Raw genomic sequence first — 16560 nt, 5'->3', positions numbered from 1 at the left:
GCTGTTAAGTGAGTTTCACCACATTTTACAAGTTGGCCACGCCCACCCAGTCACATGGTTGGCAAGTCATTCCCACCCGGTCACATGGCCGGCAAGCCACTCCCACAAAGCAGGCCACACCTATAGAAGAGGTTCTAAAAAAAATTGAAACCCACCACTGAGCTGTCCCCAACCTTTAAGGCTTGGCAGCCTGCTGGAAAGGAGAGGGGAATTAGCCTACATAGCAGCAGGCCAGCATGTGAGCACAAACATAGGCGCCAACCCACTGCTCACACAAGTTGAGTTATGTATCTGCCCAAGGTTCAATATCCCACCACTCACATAAATCAAGCCGCACGCATGTATGCCGGTTGTCACTTGTGCGAGTGAGCTGCATATATGTCCTGGCCCACTGCTCACAAAAGCCAAGCTGCATGTGTGCACACATGTGCCAACTAGATGCTTGCGCAGCCCAGTTCCAAATAGGTCACAGCCCAGTAGTGGGCTGAGGCTCAGGGGTTGGAGACCTCTGTTCTAAGGAACCGGAGAATATACATCATGGGAAGTCTTATGTTTACATATTAGCACTATAGTCACAACAATGGGAATCTTTCCAGCCCCTCTGATAGAGGGCAGAGGCACTTCTTCCAGTGTCACAGCTAATTCAGTTTCATCTAGACAGAGTGAAGCAGATTAAAACCAGATGGTTTGGCAGAGGGATCATTAATGGTGATCATAGCTGGCAAAGCCCTCCTATAGACAATCCTATAGCTGCAAACACCAACTAGCACAGGATGCAGGGGGAGGAATAAGGACAGAAGCAGGAGGCATGCAAAGAGCTGACAAACATATGACTCATATGCTACTCAGAAGCCACTGGGGCCTGGTACCCTGGTTCCTGATGGTACTAGCATATTTGTCAGGTCCCACCTGGGTCATCAAACACTGAGAAACTAATTTGGAAGGCAGGATTTCATTGGAAGCATATCTCTTTGGATGCCAGGCTGCTTCTGGCTGTTCCCCAAGGCAAACAATACTGACTTGGTTCATTGAAGATGGGAGAAAGATTTTGCAAAATATATTTCTGGTTTTTATGTATGGCTAATAAATAGAATAAAAAAAGAAAAGCAGCAAAGAATTGTGCAGAACACTAAAGAGTAGTGAAGACCAAATTATCCTGGCATCTCATACTTTACATAGTAAATTAAACTCTTATTTCAGAACTGCTTTCTTACTTCAGAATTATGTCCACATTTGAGCAGAGTAAAAGAAGACTCAGGTCACAGACTTATCCAAAATAATTAGATGTACTGTGTTTCTGTCTGGTTCATGGTTATTATTTCCAAGTTTGCATTTGTGCATATAAATTGGCTTGTAAAAATTTATGCAGATGTATCTTTTCTGGTGATGCAATTCCCTTTTTGGCAATGCATAAGAGATTACCCTATTGAAAATATTGCACAGAACCTGCTTGAAATGGTCTATTTTTATTTGTTCTCAAATCAACATGATACATTTCCACCAATGTTCCCTCTAATTTTTTTTCAGTGTGTGCGGAAAAGTATAGTATTTGAGCAGCACATTTTCATGCCTGAGCACCTGAATTTTTTTCACAGATGTTTCACAGAGCAATTGATTTATAGGATCCGAATTGGAATGGAGAAAAATGGTTTTGTGCATGAGTGAGTGTGTGTGTGTGTGTGTGTGTGTGTGTGTGTGTGTGTGTGTGTGTGTTTGAGTGAGCGTGGGATCCAGTAAGGGAACTGTGCCTATTTAGGAAAGAAGGTAAATTATTGCAAACATAATCAATCGAAGATAAGTATGGGGACAGGTTGGGCAGTAGAGAGAAAGTGATAAAAGAGTGGGAGAGAGGAAGAAAAAAAGAGGGAAGAGAAACAGAAAGAGACAGAGAAGGACAGAGAAAGTGACAGAAGAGTGGGAAAGAAGGAGAGAGAAAGAGAGACAAAGAGAAAGAGGGTGAAAGAGACAGAAAGAGACAAAGAGGAGAGAGAAGGGAGGAGAGAGAAAGTGACAGAAGAATGGAAAAGAGGGAGAGAGAAAGAGAAGAGAGGCAAAGAGAAAGAGGATGAGATAGACAGAGAGAGAAGAGAGGAAGAGGAAAGAGTAAGAGAGAACATCTCATTTCAACTCTGAGGTGCAAATATTCTCTTGATTGGTAATTTTATTTGTCCATTTACTATCTAATACTCTCATTTCTTCTTACGTTCATCAAGAATTCCCTTCTTTTTATTGAATTTATCACAATACCATGAGAACAACTTTTTCAGCATAGCTTTACAGCTATTTAAAATATATAGTAATTTAGGTCAGGTTTTCAGAACATTAGTCTATTTATAAGTCACTAAGTGCAAAGAAACAGATTCAGAAACTTGGCTTCCCTTTTTGTAATTGCCTATTGCCTGCTTAATTTTCTACCTACATTTTTGATAACTGATATTCATGTTGACCCAAGAAGCCCATCATAGAAAGAAACCCTCCCTATGAACTTTGTTGGGTTTCCATGGAATGAAGTTTGATCTTTTTCTCAACCATACAGTAGCATATTCTTTCTAAGGAGGATATAATCAAGATAGTCCATAATTGCCTATCAATCTAACAGTATGGCGATTGACAATCTCTTTATATTTCAACTCTAACTCTTTCAGTCTTAAAGGTTTGGTGAGGAGAAATCCAAAAATTCTTTTAAAGAGGAAAAAAAATGCTTGCACAATTGCACCCATTGAGACATGTATATATACACAACACAGAGAGAAACAAACTTAACAAAGTGCTAAGTCTGCCAACTAACTAACTAACTAACTAACTAACTAACTAACTAACTAACTCTCTCTCTCTCTCTCTCTCAAAGAGAGGGAGAGAGGGAGGGAGGGAGGGAGAGAGAGAGAGAGAGAGAGAGAGAGAGAGAGAGAGAGAGAGAGAGAGAGAGAGAGAGAGAGATAGAGATCCCTCCTTCCTTCAGCCCAACACTCTTGCTGGCATCCCAGATGGATGAGAGGGACTGCAGAGGGTCTCCTCGAGTCTAGGGCAGCGAATCATTCGGTGGAAAAGTTGCCTCTTGGAAGGAATGACCTGGCTTGGCTCCCATTTTCAATCTGCCGCCCAACGACCGAACGGAGAAGCGAAGAGACAGGAGAGACAAAGCTAGAGCCAAGCCAGGTCATTCCTTCCGAGAGGCACGTTTCCTATCGAATGACTCGCTGCCCTAGACTCGAGGAGACCCTCTGCAGTCCCTCTCATCTGGCTGGGATGCCAGCAAGAGTGTTGGGCTGAAGGAAGGATGGATACACACGCTCACGCTCTCCCTCACTCATTCCCTCCCCTCCTCCTCCCTCCCTTCCTCTCTCTCTCTCTCAAATGGCAAATCCGAGCAGCCGCTGCTGGGAGTCGGTCCCATGCCTTCTCCCAACCCCCACACCCCTTCTCTCAGCTACTTCCTGCCTTGTGATTGCTGTCTCCAGGCTGGCTCTCCCCTCCTATTATTGTGGAAGGCGTCTCACAAAAACCACTGGGCGGCAGTTGGAAACTGCTGCACGGTGTTTTGTTGCCACATGCGTGGCCGCGCACCCGCGCACCTTAGAGGGAACAGTGATTTCCACCCACAATACACCAGCCTGGCTAATAATTGAAAACAAAAAGTGAAACAATTAAAATTAATATCTATTCAGCTCAAAGGACCTGGATAAAGACTGAAAGATTAGTGAGAAAGCACAGTTATTGTGGAACTAAATCCCATTATTTGTAAATTATTTGTAGACTAGTTTCTCTCATGTGTCAACAAACAGGTATTTGAAAGTTGAAGTGGGATTCTATTGCCAACCTTGATGCTCAAATAGGTTTGTACAGAGAGAGGCTCTGAGAAAATCCAGACTGAAGCTTAAAATTAACAGTCTGTTATATTCAGAAAGCAAAAAGCACCAGTATAATACTTACAACATTGCATAAAATGATCCCAGTATAGTACACTGGCTAGTTACATTCTTAAGGTATTTCATACTGATTGAGATGTCTCCTAGTAGTCTGGAACTATATCATAAGCAATTGTATTGAAAGACATTATAAAATCTAAACAAACTAGTAGACCTCCAATCCAGTTCTTAAAATGGGGTATCCATCCCAGCTGGAAATCTAACTGAAATGGATTTCAAATTTGCACCATTTTTATCCACTTTATCAAAAAGTTATTCGTAGGCCGTGATTTCCTTATCTTACAAAAAGATCAGGAAGCATAAGATGCAGGCAACCAGCAAGATGGCTAATGACTCTTTTCCATTTATATGAGATCTCCTTCACTTGCTAGTTACCTGAGTCCATAGCTAAAAGCAGGGACGTACAGTCAGGGGAGGCAGGAGAGGCAGAGCCTCACCACTGTCATCATGAAAAGAAAAAAAAGGAAAAAGGAAAAAGGCAAGAGCTGAGGTCAGGCTGAGCTAGTTGCTGCCAGAGTCACCGTAGATGACTCTGCTTAGTGCTTAACTGTTTAAAAAAGCCTCTAAAAAAGCGCCCTCTACAGGAGGAGGCAGGAGAACGGCATGCCTCATCTAGTCTGACTTTAGGCGTTTTATGATCACTCGAGCAGTTAAGCAAAGGTTAAAAGCCTAAAAATTACTGACGTGGGTGAGGCATGTCGTTCTTCTGCCTCCTCCTGTAGAGGGCGCTTTTTAGAAGCTTTTTTAAACAGTTAAGCAGAGTCATCTACGGTGACTCTGGCAGCAACTAGCTCAGCCTGACCTCAGCTCTTGCCTTTTTCCTTTTACAATTTTTTTCTTTTCATGATGACAGGCAAGAGCAGAGTTGAAATCCTCTCTGAAACAGCTGGAAACGTGTGAGTTGGAGGGAGGAGGAGGAATTCAAACTTCATCCTCAAATGTAGATCCCGCCCCAAGTGTAGTTTGCAGGCAGAGCCACATTGTCTTTTCAAACACACACACACACACACACACACACACACACACGGATAAACTATATAAGCCTAGCTTCACTGATTACAAGTTTGAAAAGGCAACGTGGCTCCACCTGCAATCAAAGGCTCGGATTGGCTCCCCTCCAGCTTCTCTGCCTCTTCTCTCACCCCAGCCTGCAAGCAGGAGGTGAGTGGGTGGTGGGCTTTATTGCATTTCAGGCATTTCCCACCCAGACAGCAGGCTGCATTTGCAATGGTGGAGTTGTTTGGGGAAGGCAGCAGGGGAATGGGGGGGGTATGGCAGAGGAGCTGCTTTCAAGCAATTGGAAAATATATCCAATCCAACTTCTGTGTTTGTGTTTGTGTTTGTTTGAGAGAGAGAGAGAGTGAGAGAGGGAAGGGGGTAGGAGAGATAGTCCAATCCAACTTCCCTGTGTGCGTGTGTCTGTTTGGGAGAGGGGGGGAGGAAGGGAGAGAGGGAGGAAGGAAGGAGGGGGAGGGAGAAGAAAAAGAATGAAGGAAACATTTTCACAAAGGAGAAAAACAAATGCTGTCGCTTTAAATCGGAACTGAGCATGCCTAGCTGTGGAATTCTGGGAGTTGAAGTCCACAAGTCTAAAAAAATTTGAAACCCACCACTGTGTCAGTGCCTTACCAGCCATAAACCTCACCGCACGTCACTGGCTAAAAGCTTGGGAAGGTCTTTTCCTCTACTACAACTGGATACCATGTGCCTGGCTTTTGTAAGGTTTCTGGCATTCTACACACTGGTTCTGAGTTCAGCAGGTCATGCACATCAGTTTGGTATTTTGGCAGCTCAGAGCAAAGAATGTATAGGTCTTAGCTCAACTCATTTTCTTTTAGCATTGTATTTTTCACAAGGGGACATATGTTAGATCTGAATATATATATTGTTCTGTTCTTATCTGGAATATACCACCAAAATCAGTGATAGCAATACTATTATGAATATGTCCTTGGTTCACCAGAATGATTCACTCCAAAAATAACACATTCCTTTGAAATAATTCTGTTCTTAAAAAATAATTAGGACTGATGCATTTCTTTCTTTGGCTCCCTTTCAGCTTTTCTTCATTCCCTACATGGAATCACTTGTGTTTGAAAAGACTTTTATAGCCTTCCTTCCCTGCCTATCCCCCACTTCAATGACTGAATCTATTTTGAATGGTAAAAACAGTTTCTCCTTATGTAGTATGCAATTACATAAATTGGTTTTACAAGAGATGGGCTTATTCAAGCCAAATTTTTGATGATAAAAAACAGAATCCTTTGTCCAAATAAGTTTTCTAGTATCGTTAAGACAAGAGATACAGAAAAAAATAGTAATAGCTGATAAAGGCTCAAAAATAAACAATAAATAAATGTAATTGCATAACTGAAGTGATGAGTTTGGTGTAGAGATTAAGGCAGTAGGCTAGAAACTTGGAGACCATGAATTTTAGTCCTGCCTTAAGCACAAAATTAGCTGGGTGACTTTGGACCAATCACTTTTCTCAGTTCTAGGAAGAAGGCAATACCAAACTGCTTCTGAGAACGTGCCAAGAAAACCACAGGGATAAGTCCAGGCAGTCACCAGGAGTCAAAGCTGATTTGAAATACTTTCCCACTTCAAAAAAAAGTTGGAGTAACAAAAAAAAAGCAACTTTCCACTCACAGTATGTTATGAATCTATGTGAAGAACTACACCCACACACTCACACACAGACAGTAATGGACATTTCTAAACAATGATGGGAGCATAAGAGTACATGATTCTGAACAAAAACTTAAGTGCATTGGACATTTTTCGAAACCTTGACAAATGGCAAAATAATTCCTGTATACCAAGCGGTTTTCAGTGGCAGAGGGTTGCAGGAGGCCGTCACAGCTGAAAATTGCTGTATACCAACTTTAAAAAATGGACAGGGAAGGGCCCCCTGCGGCAGTTACTTTTTGCAATGAAGAAGATATCAAATATACCATACTATAAAACATTGGAAAATTGTATTTGTCTTCCTCTGGGAGAATAACTAACTACACATGTATATAACATTTAGGAATATCCAGTTACACCCCTGAACAAAACATGGGGGTAATCTTAACAAGGTGAAAGAAATCAGAGAGAAAGAGGAGACAAATTGTATTAATAGGAGTCTTTAGTTAACCTCACATAAACTGGTACTTTCACACTGAAGGTAATTTATCAATTTGCTAAATACTCTAAATTATGTTGCAGTTGTCTCAGAACTAACCAGAAGGGAGACAACTGGATGAAGTCTTAAGGGTGTCAAACCATGCAAAATTGTCGAACTCAGAAAGAAAGAGTCATTTGGGTTTCGGGAAGAATCTTTCTTGCTAGAAAGGTAATATAATAGAATTTTGAAAGCCCATGAATGCAATTATCCAGATCAACTTATACCTGTACTTATAATTCCTGAAGGTTCAATATAATGCAACCAAAATGATCAAGAGATTAAAACATCCTTCTTATGAAAAGAAGTCTAGCATTTGGGGAACTCTTTAATTTAGAAAAAAAACCAAGGAGGATAATGAATAGCAAGGAAAAAGTGGACAATGTAATCCACTGTGATTCACCAATGAAAAATGTACCCCATCTCAAAACAATAGGACCAGGGATGATCCAAATGAAGCTGATGAGAAGGGAGTGAAGGGCCAAAAGGAATCAATATTACACTATTTCGGTATGTTATTCAACTATTAAAATCATTGCCATAAGACTTGGAGATGGCTGCTAATACACACTAATTTAAAAGGGGAATGGATTCCTCCATTAAAATTAACAATGTCGTTATTTTATATAGTATATAAACTTTTGTATAGTATATAAAAATTACTTGAGGGTTCTTCTTAAGTCCTGGCTCTTTGAAAACATTATCAGTGTGAAACAATATAGAAATGGCTTATTTGCAACAAGCATAAGTGAAATGTTCATTTATTGCTCAATAGACTGATTGTGTAGAAAGTTATTCAGTCTTAGTCAAGTTTGATTATTGTTCTTCTACTTCACATTGCTTCTCATCCGTTATAATTAATCTCTCTCTCGTTTGCAGAGATCATTTCCCTCTATCCCTTCTAGAAATGGAATATATATTTATTATATTCCATCACAGCAGCTGTGGTAAATCCTCTGGGATGAACCTGGGTGTAGGGAGCCCCATGATAGAGATCCACCAACACCTGTGAGATGAAATATATTATTAACATCATCTTTCCAGGATTCTCTAGGGACTCTAAAGTCAGATCATGCTGCATATTTTTATGCAATGTCTTTAGCTATTAGCAGTATTTACAGAAAAACTCCAGTGAGGAAAAGGCTGATGAGAGATGATGTAGCTCACAGCACAATTCATGTTTCAAAGAACGCCTGTAGGTGGATGTGGGAAGGGGAGGTCTTATGGACTAAAAATGACTTTTTTAGTCTTTCTAGGATAGATTTACTCCCCCACCTCCCCTGATCATTCAATCTGAAAAACACATCTAGAAGTTGGAATTCTATAGTGACTCTGCCCACACTCCTGGGCAATACTTCAGTGAAGTTCAGCTCAGGAAAAATTCTTAAATGAACTCTATTTCAGGCTTTAGTCTTTAAATAATAGTCAGGATCTCATTAAAATGAATTAATATTAATTAAGAAATAGATACTAACTACATCCCTAACTTCTTTGATGGATATCACAAAGAATGCTGTTTAATGAACTGAACTTTAGCTATTTGGAAATAGTAAAAAAAAATGATTCGCTCATAAAGTCTCCAGGAGAAATCAATCTGTTAAACCCAATCTTTCATCCTAAGAAGTTTTTTTGTCTTGCTTGTATTATATATTTACCATAAAAATTTAAGAGCATTAAAAGCTGTTGTATTAGTCCAGAGGGCCTTTTTTCATAATGGTCAACCAGATACTTTGAAAAGCCATGAATACAACAAGATTATCACAGCATTCTATTTTCTTGAAATTAATTGCTCTTCTCTCCATTTTATTGTTCTTTCTCAGTTGTATTGTTGTAAAATTCTTTCTTCATTTTATTGTTGTAAAGTACTCTTCCTTTGATGGTAAACCACTGTAGCATAATTTATTGTTCAGCAGAAAATTCTGTTTGCAATATTTATTAGCTGAAAGAGAGAGGATTAATTATTTGATATTTAACTATTTTGTTGTAAAGTCTTAACCTGTTTCCTTTAGAGAAAAAGCTTGCCACTCATTAGGGTACTTGCTTTAAGGTACTTGCTTTATGCTCCGCAAGCTTTAAGAGGGTATAATGACTAATCCTGGACAAGTGGGAAGGGGGTAAGGCAGTTGTTCTTGGGTATTTTTAATGGGGGCTTGGACAGAAGGAAACTTCTTGTTCCAGGCAAAAGTCTAATGACAACATTAGGTCTCCAGGATTGAGTCATTCTATTAACTCTCAGGTTTGGGAAAATGCTGGAGGAACTTCTATACAGAGCTACTCAGTGTATCCTGTATTAGAGCTGATAGGCAAATGGGACAGATTCTCTGCCACATTTATAAGAAAATATCAAATCCTTGGGGCAAAATTATTCTCAGGAGCAAGTCAACAGGTTGTCCTCTAGCCAGAACCTGATGAACAGCAATATGGAAGAACAGAATTCAGTCAGCATCTGAAAGCAAGTCCAAGATCAGTCTGGGAATCAAGCCAGAATGCCAAGCAGGAATCAAGATACGTGGTGAGGCAAGAGTTGGTGGCAGATGCTGTTTCCAGCGTGGGTAGGTTGGAACTGAACCCATATTACGTGGAGGTGGTGGAATTTCACCACAGCTACAACTCTTGGCACTGAAGCCCTTCCCAAATAATCCTATGTTCTTCAATATATGTTATGCTTTTGATCTTGCATTTTCACAAGTGCACATTCTTCTCTATGGGCCCTTCAGCCTCAGCATCATAATTTGGCTTGATTGCTTAGAGATATCCAAGTTTGGTTTAGATTTCCATATTATGAAATATGGTCATATTAGCAAAGGACTACCAGATCTTAATTGTAAAAAGCCAAATGTGTGTTTTTTTTAAATCCATCTCGAAGGAATCTATTTTTTTGCAGCTGAGATCCATAGCCTTATTTTACAGCCACATCCTTGTGAACATATAGATTTGTTTAGAGAAGTGTTTTTCAACCTTGGCAACTTTAAGATGTGTGGGCTTTAACTCCTAGAATTCCCCAGCCAGTTCAGCCAGGCCCAGCTGACAGAGTAATTTTAGCACTTGAAGTCTATTGTCAGGCCTGCAATCATATTCCTTTTTAGGATCTTTGGCCTATCACTCTCTATTATTTAATTATGCTGTTTCATTAGTGTAGTAATTGGGAGGGGGAATAGAAAGGAGTAGAATTGTGGAATGTGTTGTTGTCTTTCCTTTCTAGAAGCCCAAGGTCATTTTTTGTCTCCACACCTCTGCACCTGACCGGAACCAGCTGGGTGGAGATGCCAGCGTGGCCGAAGAAGATTGGACCATGTGATGGATTTGTGGGTGTGGGGATAAGATCATGAACTTTCAACTGGGTGGAATCCCAGGAAGCTTTTAGATTTGGGATTCCACAGTTTGTGCCAACATGTCTGTCTTATTAAATTGGAACTTTAAGGATAGCTCTGCCTTGGACTCTGATTTAATTCTGCATGATATTTTGAACGCTGACATCTATATTTCTTAAAGTTGCTAAGATCAAAATACTTGTTTAAAGGAATGAAGGCACAGGATAATGATACAAAATTGAATTTGGGTCGGTCACCAAAACTAGAGATTTACTCTTCTGAGGTTTCGCACTCATGCTGAAACCCATCTTCAGGGAATTTTTCTACTGGAATATGTGCTTTGGACTGTTCTGTAAGTGGTGTTTATGTGGTGCCTTCTTATTGCCTGATTGGTATGTTGATGGCTCGTGATTGGCTGTCATTTCCTTGTGCTGCCAAGCCCTTGGTTCCTAAGAATTTGATACGCTGGTGGTAAATCAGTACTCCTGTTACCTGACAAAGGCAGGCTTCCCAGGCTTCACTTACTTGGCTATCTTTGTACCTGCATGGCCTACTATCTTAGTTGCTGTGAAATTAAATGTGTGTCCTTGTTCATTGCAATGTGAGGCTACCAATGAGTTCAGGTCTCCTCGTCTGGCTGTTCACTTGCAGTCTGGTGGTTAGCTTCTTCCTCATTTGTCCTACATAGTCACAGGAGCAATCCATGCAGGGGACTTGATAGATTACATTGGAAGTATACAGTATACCACCTCCAAGAGAGTTACAATGCATAATTTATCACTGTATGGTAGCCTCTGGGCAGTGTGCAATGCCTACTTGAAGATCTTGGCAGCTGCATTCTACTGCTTCTGATATGTTTTTGAAGTATGGCAGGGTGTGCTTGAATTGTTCATATAGGTACCTTCTCTCCAGTTGTTTAGCTTGCTAGGTACTACAGTGAGTTCTCACTCTGCTATATAGTGTTCTGAAGCAGCTCTTTTTTATGTGACAGCGGATGGTTACTGTTGAAATTAAGAATGCGTGGAGTGTTGGTGACCCTATGATAAACTGTGGTTTCAAGGCTTCCATCTTCCTGTCTGTTGACGAGCACATCTAAAAATGGTAATTGTCTAGCCATTTCTTCCTCCATTGTGAATTATATGTCTAGGAAGATGGAATTCAGTAGCGTATGAAAGTCTTTCATTGCATTTCTTTTGATGATGACAAATGCGGCATCCATGTTGCGGCACCAAAATTTAGGTGTGTAGTTTTAAAATGCACAGTGTTCTAGTTCATGCGAGAGTTTCTGCAATGACTTCTGATATTGGGGATCCCATGAGTGTCCCTTATATTTGCTCATACATTTCCATTTTGAATGTGAAGAAGGTACTGGAGCAGCTTCATGATTTGTGTCTTGGTTAGGTAGTTCTGATCTGTGTTATATTCTTCTTCTAGTTTTTAATCTATTACTTCATATGTTAGTTTGGCGGGTGGATGTAAATAGGGATACTACATCAAAGGAGACTATGATCTGATCAGGAGCCACATTAAAGTCTTGTAATTTTGTCAAAAATTAGGTGGATGATGTGACTATGGTGTTTGAGGGTGGAGTCAGGAAGCTTAAGCATTGTGCCAGCCATTTAGCCAGGTTATAGGTAGAGATATTTCATAGCACTACAATACATCTGAGGGGGATTCCTATTTTGTGTATCTTGGGGAGTCTATAAAATATCGCAGGGGTTGCATCCGTTGTTCTCATTTTCCAACATTATTTTTCTGTTATATGCTTGTTTTGTTTGAGTTGGCTGAGATAAGCATTCAATTGTGTGATCATCGTTTTCATCTCTGATTCTTTGCTGGCTTATATGCTGAGGAATCATTAAGCAGGGCAAATGTCTTCATAAAGAAGGGCATAATGATAATGTCCTGATCTTTTTTCAGTTCTTACAAAATGCATTGTTCCATTGGGCTGAGCCTGTCATTTGGTTTCTGTCAGATCAGCACTGCCGATACTTTTTGTCTGATGGCATGTTTTTCTGAATTTTCTATCTCTACTTCGTTGAGTATGGACTTTAATGCTGCTATAAATTCTCGGTGTGGCATCTCACATGTTAAACCTCTCATCATGTTCAAGCATTTGTCATTCCCCCTGGCTTAATAGTTTGTTTGATAAATTATGTACCAAGTTCATACAGGTTTTGAATTTTATCCTCCATTTCCTTTTTCTAGCATTTCTTTTACCAGGGTCCTAATAACATTTTCCTGGTGGGTGACTAGTTCTTCTTCAAGTTGTGATAGACAATAGCTGCTTTATACTTGCCCAATCCTAGATGGCAATCATTGATTAAAACTTTTAACATATGTTTGCTGAATGCTTTTGCTATACGTCTGCCCATCTATGAGTTAACCAGTGGTTGATATCATAGGCTGCGTGGAATCACCTCTTCCCAAATGCATCAATGAAGGAAACGTAGTTGTTCATAAATTGACACCTCACATGCTGTGAAAGATTCCCAAAGCTGAAATGTTTGAAACACTAGCTGCCCATATCTCTCATGAATAAAGGAAAAATATACATGTCTCAGGATAATGATGCAAAATTTGGGTTGATTTAATACTGGTTTAATTTATTGCCAATTCAATACTGGTTTAAAGGTTTGACTTTCTCCTCATGAGTAAGTATGTGGGGATAGAAGATGGCACATAAAGAAAAACTAGAGAAAGGAGTGATCTGCAGATAAAATTTTAAATTAAAATCTTTCTCAACCCTAAAATCCACACCCAAGATACTGTCTAATAATAATCAATGATGGTCTAGGATCAGTTTAAAAGAAAACCTGTCCATCACCAAATTCATTGTGTGTAAATATATGTATGTACGTACGTATCATAGGCGTACGTATCATACGTACGTACGTACGTACGTATGTATGGTGTCACAACCCCTGGTATGCCCAAATATGGGAGGGAGCATACTGCTTTCCTTTTCTGTCTTTTGGATCACCCTAGGAGCCATCCAGGCAGAAATCCATTTTTTATGTTGCCTTTGTTTATCAGCACAAATTTATCAGCACAAATGCAACACACACACACAGACACACAAAAACATTCCACAGTCTTTTTTATTATATGTATATATACATACATACATACATACACACACGCACACACACGCACACAGAGAGAGAGAGAGAGTTTTCCTTAGATTAGCTAGCTAGCTGGTTCTTGTAGGGATAATTATTCTGGCCAATTTCATCATATCTATAAATGTTCCCATATTATATATGTAATGTAATTCAGCACACTTGACAGTTTAGAAGATTATATGTGAGAATACACAAAGGTCAAAATCAAAAAATAATTATGTTCAGCGATATATAATGGGCTGTCAAATGCAGTTTTGTCTAATTTATATCAGCATTTTAAAAAAAAGCTAAAGGCTTCCATCCTCTTCTAATTACAGTATCAACCATTTCATCAGCCATCCTCTCCTAATGCTTCCTTAAATGAATCTTCTTTTATCATAACCGTGGTGTATTGAGTCAACATTTCCATTTAGCTGTTTTCCATCATGACACAAAGAAATATTTCATGCTGCCACCAGTGCCTGCTATTCTCTGCTTTAGTATGAAACACTGATCAATGTACTAAGCTATCTTGGAAGAAGCATTTTCATTAGTCTGGCCCCTTGTGTTTGAAAAATATTTGGAGACAGGCTTGCTATTTAAAACAAGTGTTTAGCTCATGGAAAAATGTATTTGAGGGAAAAGTTTATATTTACAGAAATGGAGCTTGTCATTTTTGATCTGTTAAATTCCTGAAGCATGAAAGGTTATGTAGTTAGTAATGATATTCTGGCCAGATTTTAAAAAAAATAATAATAAAGGAAATTACGTGTCGATTCAATACTGATAACTAAACAGAGGAAGTGGAAGTAAAAAGCACTTTTTTCATATATTGCTTTATGTAGACAGATTTTAATTGGATCATCTGGCTGACTTGGACTGCTTTCAGCAGTTTTAGAGGAAATTTCAAAGGGCTTTAAGAGCACTTCCAGATGGTTGCTTCCCACACATTGCTGGAACTAAACAGGAGAAAGGGGGAATATACCTTAGGTTTTGCTCCCCAATTGATGTGTCACCTCTGTAGTTTTTTTTGTCAGAAACATAGGCATTTGCCCCTAGTTTATTAAACCATAATGGTGCATTCTGACTCATGGAGGGAAGGGGCATTCACTGCACTTTTTTTTTTCATTTTCACATTTTAAAACTGAACCTCTGAAAACTAGACATTTGTAATTGCATTTTAGTAAAGTGATCTTTGAGGGACTGAAGGAGCTGCTGCTGGGCTATGTGGCCTGTGACTCAAGAATTTCCCAGTTCTGTTATTAAAGTGACAGATATGCAGATTTGCCCCAAGAGAAAGGGCTTTTCTGCATGGCACCAGCCGTTAGCTGTTTTGTCTTCTCTGCATAAACCAGCTCAAAATAAAGCCCCTTAATGAAATCCCTTTCCATTTTTCCATCTTTTCCTCTGCTTTGACCATACTAATGGGTGGATTCCCCTACTTCTTTTACCCTCCCATCCATACCCAGTGCTAATTGCTTTTTCTTGGATAGACATACTTTTCTTTTGAGCACTATAAGGGGAAACTTGGCAAACCTCTTGTCAATCTCATCCAGTTCTTAAACTAAACTTAACCAAAGGAATACGGGCAGTTTTCAGTTAACGACCAGAATTGGGATCAGAATTTCCATTGCTAAGCAATGCAGTCGTAAAGTACAATATCGTGTGGCAGTTCTGGTAGTTCAATCTGCCACTATTAAGCAAATCCTGTGACAGTTAAGCACAAAGTCACATGATCACCATTTGCAGCCTCCTGCAAGTTTCCCCATTCCTCAGAAGCCAGTAGTGAAAGTTGCAAATGGTGATTGTGTATGTTGTGATGTAATTTTGAGTTGGTCATCAAACACTCATATCTTGATGGCGTGATCACAGAAATGTTGCAATGGCCACAACTTCAAGGACCATAAGTACCACTTGTTTAGCACCATCATAAGTTTGAATGGTCAGTGAACAAGTTGTTGTTAAATGAGGACTATCTATAGCCTGGGTCATTCTATGTCATGGCCAGCAGCTCAGACTCTGACAAGGAGACTGACAATGAGCAGCCAGTTCCAGAGTTGTCAAACAAGCTGCTGCCTGGAGAGCTGCAGGAGACTGTACCACCTGGCAACCAGAAGACATAGCTGCCACCAGTCTCTGAAGATGAGAAGTCTGAGATGCCACCACCAACCAGTACAAGGCATGTCATGTGGAGACGAGAGCAGAGAAAAGACCGCTGCAAGGAAGGGTCTTCCAAATGAGCAAAACAACACAAGGGTTGCTTTTATTTAAGAAGAGCAGTGAGCTCAAGCCTCTGTTGGCAACAACTGTTCATCTACCTAGATTTTGTGTGTCTTGACTTGGGACTTGAAACCTCGCAACTTGGATTCTGGATCTGGGTCAGCTGATGACTATTCTATAACATTTGGACCCATGGACTTCTCTTGGCCACTCTTTGCCTGATGTTTTGGATTTAAAATTCTCTTAAGGTAAATTTGCTTGGGGAACTTGCTTTCTCTTCTGTGTGTGCATTTGCACTCACCTTTCCTGATTTGCCACTTGTTTATTTGCTTCACAAACTTCTCAGTAAAGTTTGAAACCATCTCTCCAGGATGTTTGTGCATGTATCTCCTAGGAAGCACACCATCTTTCGTGGCACGCAGTTCTAATAGAAAACAGCCATTGAAACAAGAGAAGTAAGATCAGAGAGGTACTTCTGGCCATGAGCCAATTGGAATGAGGCATTTCTAGTGGATGGAGTAAGTAGGCTGGATGTTATACTGGCTCTAGCAGAGAAAAGTTGCTCTATTTTTGAAATGAGACATCTCAGATGAAGTCACCATCTCAGCATGCAAGGGGAAGTGTTAGGATGACATCATCCATTCCTACAACCCCAAAATGATAGGGGACCCATGCTCAAGCTGGGACAAGCAAAAGGACAGACCAGCTCAGTCTCCATAATAGAAAGATCTTGATTGAGAATAAATGCACATCATAGGAAGAATCATATTTCTACCACTATGGCCATTGGGTTCTTGATCTCATTTAAGAGAGCCTTTCTTACATGCTTATGT

The sequence above is a fragment of the Thamnophis sirtalis genome, unplaced genomic scaffold (assembly GCF_051295495.1).
Source record: "Thamnophis sirtalis isolate CommonGarterSnake01/CBP01778 unplaced genomic scaffold, rThaSir2_p1.2 scaffold_6, whole genome shotgun sequence".
Classification (NCBI taxonomy): Eukaryota; Metazoa; Chordata; class Lepidosauria; order Squamata; family Natricidae; genus Thamnophis; species Thamnophis sirtalis.
This window is presented reverse-complemented; position numbering follows the sequence as displayed.